General features: G+C 39.3%; 1 pseudogene; it reads right to left on the bottom strand.

The window, feature by feature from the left end:
- Positions 1–5,856: 5,856 nt before the first annotated feature.
- LOC108522780 (nucleolar protein 56-like) lies at positions 5,857–6,364 on the bottom strand (annotated as a pseudogene).
- Positions 6,365–6,872: the final 508 nt, after the last annotated feature.

Below are 6,872 nucleotides of genomic sequence, written 5' to 3'. Positions count from 1 at the left end.
ATTGCAGTTAATAGTCCATATTTCTCTACTTCTAGTAGTATTCACACTCTTCCTCTGAAAATTTCCAAAAGTAGGCCCATTTCCCTTCAGGTTGGAAAGATTGAATATTTACACCACTAATACAGGCATCCTGTGGATATAGGATGGACCTTACTGAAATTAACCTTTCTAGAATTCTGGCTTATAGAAATAAACAGATTTTTTGGTTGATCAACACATAGTTAACTATCTACTGTGCCCTGGGTCTACAAAAGTGAGCAAAATACCGCTCTTACCTTCTTGGATACCACCTAGAAGGGAGGACAAACAAACCAGCAGGTTACGACTGCAATGTCCTGAGTGCTGTGAGAGCCCAGGAGCAGCTGTCAAGCTAGTTTGCTGTAGTTTTTATAAATCCAGTCACAACTCACAAAAGTAAAACCTGTTCTACTCCTCTTATGGATGCTGCTTTCCCTTTCTTGGACTAATTATTGGCTGATTGTTTAATTTTCAGTCTGACAGTGGTATCACTTAGTTTTGCAAATCTTTGAATGCTCTCATACTCAAGTTGTCCAGATCCTTTCTTTAAAAAACGCGAAGCTACTAATACACAATAAGACACTATCTATCTGAATAATTGGATGGTGTGAGGTATCTGACTGGATAGTCTTGCTCTCTCTAAACATAATCTATGGAGTGACCATTTTGAATGTACTAATATAGTAAAGTACTCTGGATATTGAAAGTATACTTGATGGATTTTACCCTACCTTAAGACTCACCACTATCTTAGGATCTTAAACTTAGTATTAACATTACTTTTAGTTTAAGTAACTGAAAATGTAGGGGAGGACTACATTAATACTCAGCCTCAAAAACACTCATAGGTGTTTTTTTCAAATAAGTACCTTATAGCAACCTTATAAATAAAAGAAAACTGTCTATTTCTGCAGACATAAATGTGTGGAAGACACACCTTTCTGCTCTCCTGGAGCCTGTCATGCTCTAGAAGATTACATCTGCAAGTAACTACAGTAAAGTGTTGTACACAAAGTGTGTTAAAAGAGGAGGAAGGGGAGATGGTTGTTCCTGGGATGGGAATGCTGAGTCACCCAAAAGTGGCAGCAGTTGAGCTGGGTCAGTAAGGGTATGTGGGATTTTAAAAGATACCAGGGGAGGCAATTCAAGAAGAGATCCCTGTGATCAAAGACATAGGCAAGCCTCTATCTACTTCTATTATTTCTGGAGAATTAATAAGTCATATTCAGTGTAGACTTACGAGTTCCTTGGACATTTTTGTGCCCATGACTAGTTAAGTCTAAAAAATACCGAAACAGCACAACTTTTTGCTTTCTTGCCCATTTCTATTGAAATACTAAAAATTATTTGCCATGATAGATTGTGTGTGGTTTGGGGAGTTCCATAGAACTTGCTAGGGACATTCCTCTCTTTTAAAACAGACATTTATTTGGGGTGTGTCAGGCAGTCAGGATATGTGAAAGATCAAAGAAAAACAGAATCTCTCCAGCAATGGAATACTGATCTGTTTCTCCCACTGTTATACCTATTAAACTCTATTGTTAAGATGATAAAAGTGATCATTTTTTAGAGTTTATACTATTTCTACGTTACAGTACCTGATTCATTTCTTTCTTGGATATGTATTTTATACTCTTCTTAACCTGTATCACTCAAGTATCACCTTCATCGAAGGCAAGGGAAAATTAAAATTCAAATATTTCTCAGGTATTTGTAAGATGAGGTTTTAGTTTGATAGGTTGCCTTTTTGTTGTTGTTTTTTGTTTTGTTTTGTTTTTTGGTGCTTGGAAACTCAGTAACCATTTCAATGATGAACCTTGCTGGTTTTTTAAGGCCCTTTGACCTACAGGTTGTCGATAGCCATATGCTATCTAATGCTGATTTTCATGGTATGCTCCTTTTGAGAATCCTCCTCGTCCTGTTGAATGCATGCTTCAGAAGCCACCCGCCCATCTGTGGATTTTCTTGCAGACATGATGAGACCAGCAGCCACTCTTAGGGTGACTCATCGTTTGGAATGAAACACAGTTGGCAAGGTAGCTTTGTTATCTGGATTGCGGTTTTTTGATTGCAGTGTGGCAGAGGTGCAGCAGCTGGCCATGAGAATGGGGGAGGGAGGTCATGACCCATAAACCTGTATAGGCATCCAGAAGATGCAGTGCTTTATTCCTTGGACCTTGAAGAAAAAAGCAGCCTATCAGGAAGTACCATTGAGCACCCTGTTGAAAGAAAACCCCCGTACTTCTACATCCATATTATCGGTCATCTATTTCTTTAAAAATGTTGTTATGCTTTAGGTAGTAATAATTACAAGAAATAATGCATATTTTCACACACACAAAAAAACCCTGAGTTACTATCAGAAAGGTTAAGCAGATATTACTATAAATGCTGAACCAGAAATTGCAGTTGTTACTGTATTAAATGTTCTTTAGTAGAAATTTAATCTCTCGAGAATGGTTGCTACAGTGTGTGGTCTGTATGTAGAGAACTGTGTTGTTGAATGTATTCTGTTTTTCAGGAGTTACTCTTAAAGAAGTACCTGTCTTCTATTCATACAATGCATAAGTAAATTACTACTTATGTTTTCTGTCTTAAGATGGCCTGAGGACCAGATGATAAGCCAAGCATTCGATCTTTCCTACATAAAGGTGGTGAGAACTTTTCATAAATTTCGTCTGAAACTTATCCTAATCCTAATAATGAAAATTTATTTTATTTTTTGCTGAAATAGTAGTACGATTTAAAAGTTGTGCCTCCCAAGCTCTTTTATGTCATGAGTGCCTGTCCTGAGGGGGAACCTTTATCTCCACACACGTACAACCACTTCTAGGCCTAGCAGCACACCAGGGCTTATGTGTGGGAAGCTCTGTTTTAAACACTTTTTTAAAATTTCCATCCTTTTACTAAGTGTACGTAAGCTCCTGCTCTGTACCAGTCACTGTGTTGTAAGATTTAGGCTGAAGACTTAATTTATGTTCTATTTCTCAGTCTGGTTTTGAGTTGGAAGACATTTCAGTGGTCTTGTTCAGCACACCTTATTTTGCAGATATATGAGCCAGACCCAAAGACGTTAAGGTTCTCCAAGATTTTTTGCTAGCCTGAGACCTGGCACTTAAATCCAGCCCTCCCCACTCTTGGAACTCTGTCCTTCCTACCATCAAAGTACTAAAACACAAGCTGAATTAACTTTAATAAGCTGTGTCCTTTTATGACATCAGATTTTTGAAATCCTTCAGGATATGTGTGGCATCTAGAAGTTGGACGTAGGTAAGTGCATATAGCATTTTTGGATGTGCTCAATATCATTTGCCTCCCTTAAGAATAATTTCAGTCAATAATAACATAGTCACTGTCGAAAATGTATAAAGTACAAAAAAATATAAGTCAAAATTTACTCAGTCCTTTCATGGAAAAAAAACATTTTTTAGTACATTTTGTGTTCTGCCTCTTTATTTTTAATCCTTTCTAACAACATTTTCAAACCGTTCAGAATTTGCTTTTTTCTTTAATGAAGTTCTTTTGCCCTTTTTAATGTGTTCTTTATGTATATGGATAATATTTTTGAGATATAAAAAATACATAAACGTCTGATTTTTAAGACGTGTCAAAGCTGTTTTCTGTTTTTTGTTTTATTGAGTGTTGGCTGATATGTCAGGGAGATATAAAAAATCCAGGAGTTGCTGTGTGGTTTCATATTACAACTGTATCTCTCCAGCTTTTTTTTTTTTTTTTTTTTTTTTTTTGAGATGTGAAGTCCTTTGCCCTATCCCCCAACCAGCTGGAGTATAGTGGCACCATCCCTCTGTTCATTGCAACCTCTGCCTCCCCGGGTTCAAGTGATTCTCCTGCCTTAGCCTTTGGAATAGCTGGGATTATAGGCATTTGCCACCACGCCCAGTTTTTTTTTTTTTTTTTTTTTTTTTTTTTTTTTTTTTTTTTTTTCTATTTTTAATAGAGACAGGGTTTCACCACGTTGGCCGAGCTGGTCTCAAACTCCTGACCTCATGATCCACCTGCCTCAGCCTCCCAAAGTGCTGGGATTAGGGGCCTGAGTCTCCAAGCTTTTAAAAAGGCTAAAGACAGATTAAGTCCAGACACTGAGATCTCGCCAAACCACATTAGGGGTAGTGGTGATGCCTAAATGACTACTTGCCACTGTGTTCGGTGGGCAATTTGGTTGCAAGCATCAGCTATGCAGTAGGGTCATGGATAGGGAGAGAAATACGAAGCTATTTTTTCTCTTTATGGACAGAGGGCAAGTAGATGTCATAGGGTACTGATAACTACTTCTGTCCTTTCTTTTCTTAGCAAAAGAAAATGCTTCCTTCCCTAAGGGGGACAGGAGGAGAGGATGAAGATGAACCCAATTGTGGGTGAGTAATCTTTCCTCCTCCTTCCTGGGTCTGTGATTGCAGTGATGTTCTGTCTTGCAAGGGTCTGGGTAAATACTGGCTCCTTATTGCTTGTGCTCAGAGAAGTAGCTGATGGTAGAAGAGCACTTTTAAAGGAATTGATGAGACTGAAAGCTGCTTGTTAGAGTGCACCTGGATCCTGTCATGACATCACAGGCGGACCATAAACGGCTCTCCAGAAAGCACGACAGCCTTTTTTCACCCCTTTCTTAACAATGAGACGTAGATTGGGCCTGTTCTCTATTCAAGCATCCTTATGAGTAAATGTCTATTTTTATGGTAGAGCTGCACTTTAAAAATAGCTCCAATCAGTGCGACTCTTTTCCCCATATGTTAAAAGTTATACATGAGTTAAAATATCTCAGATTGCTTAAATTCTTCCAAACGCAAGGCACATTCCTTTTCCCTTTTTTTTTTTTTAACTGTGGGGGAGGGGTTTAGGTGGGTGGGAGGGTCGGATTAACTACAAAATAAGGACTTTCAGGGCCTCCTTAACTCTGTTTGAGACTTTTAGCAGTAGCAAGATTTTAAACCAAGATTTGAGATTTCTGACTTTAAAAATTCATTAATATTTGGTGGATACAGTCTCCTTCCTGAAGCGATTGTTTATTTTTGTTGCTGAGAGCAATTAGCTAGAACAGTCACAGTTGCAGCTGTTAGATACTATAAGCTCCAGCGGAGATCACAAAAGGCCTTATGCACATTTAGACTCTGTATTTGGATTGTTGTTAATGGGTGATTCTTCTGGAGTCTACTGTGTTAGCAAATTCGATTGGGCGATCCTGAGCCAAATCAAATGTACAATGGGATCATCAGCATGCTGTGTTGATCAGAGTCACTTAAACACCTTGCTGCTTTGTGCAAGCCAGGATGGCTGTGGCTGCATGTGCAGAAAGAACATGTAGTGTTCCTTTTCCTGAATCCTCCTCATGCAAACCTGGATGTGACTCATCTCAAAACATTATGCTGTTTTCTCAAGAATTTTTCCTTTTGTGTTTACTTCTTGTTTGCTGCTTTTGACTTGTTAGAGCTTTTGTGAGATAATCTGCATGTGCACGCATGAGAAAGAGATTCACAGATACAATCTGGTGCCCATTGATTTATGTCTTTTGGAAAGAGTATCTTCTTAGAGAATCTTGGCTCCAGTTTAATGGCTGACACTTCAGAAACAGCAGCTCAAATGAAGGAGTTGTTTCAGTATTTTTCTAGTGTCTGTACTTCTGCCTATGAATATCCTTTTGGTGAAGGAGTGTATATTTCTGTGCATATCCATAATCATACTGCCTTAGGATTCACAATATGCTTTGTGTGTGAGAATTTTTTATTGGGGAATGGGAATGGGAATGGAAAATGTTGCCTTGGGGTAGGATGTGCCCCACCTGACAGGGAACGTCCATTTGCATTCTAATCTTCCTGGGGTACTTTATGTAACTTTCTTCTTGGAGCTGCTCTTGCTGCCAGCAGCCTCTTCAGGTCAACTACTGACTGGCTCCTTCCTCTTTGAAGGAGAATTTCCTCTTTTTCTTAGCGACCCTCCTGTTGCCTGCCTCTTTGGGATCACTAATTGCTTCCTTCTTGGGTGAAGATGTCTTCCTCTTGGGAAGACTGATGCTGCCAGTGGTCTGTTCTCGATGGCTACTAACCAATTTCTCCTTGGAAAAATATTTCCTTTTATTAGGTTTGGAGAAATAGTTAGATGGGTCTTTCATTCCATTCTCCTGAGGAGCCTCCTGGGGCTTTTGCTTTTTCTTCTTTTTGGGTTTCACACTTATCTTTGGATACTCCTGGAGTTCTACTGCTATTTTCCAAAGACACGACAGCAAGCGCAGCTAGCATTTCTTTTCCACCTTTAAGCGTTTCTACTCCTGTTTCTCCAGCCTCCTAATAATCTCAGCAGCAGTTCTCTCTGCCTGAACCATTTCTGTCTTCATGACATCTGGTTTCTTTCATGGAATCTCTCCAGTCTCATAGAAAGACAGTCTTCAACTTGTTCTTGAAGCGTCTCCCCAAATACGCTCAGGAGCACCTCAGCAAAGCAGTTGATTTGCGAGGCAGTACTGCAATTGTTTTCCAGGTATCGGGAGATGCGGCCTTTATTCCTGGCAGCTGCTTGGCCAGTGAAGGTGGAGTGGAAGATGAGTCCATATTTTGGTGTGTTACCGCTTATCGTCAGGGCTCTGGAGACTTGGTCCCTTTGCTGGGCCCTGGGAAACAATATGCTTTTTCATACGTTTTCTCCTCTGATTCTCACAACCTGTGAGGCAGAGAATTCTGTATTGTTCCCATTTTACAGAAGCGTATGTAAACTTAAGAGTTGGTAAATAGCAGCACCTGCTTCCTTTTGTACACTGTTGCCATTTTGTGGAAATAAGAAAAGGCATATTTTGTATATTCTGTAGCTAAAGTAAATTGATGGACTCCCCTACATTTAAAAGGCTG

The sequence above is a fragment of the Rhinopithecus bieti genome, unplaced genomic scaffold (genome assembly GCF_001698545.2).
Source record: "Rhinopithecus bieti isolate Rb0 unplaced genomic scaffold, ASM169854v2 scaffold_68178, whole genome shotgun sequence".
NCBI lineage: Eukaryota > Metazoa > Chordata > Mammalia > Primates > Cercopithecidae > Rhinopithecus > Rhinopithecus bieti.
Note: the sequence above shows the minus strand (reverse complement) of the source record. Positions and strands in the feature narration are given on the sequence as shown.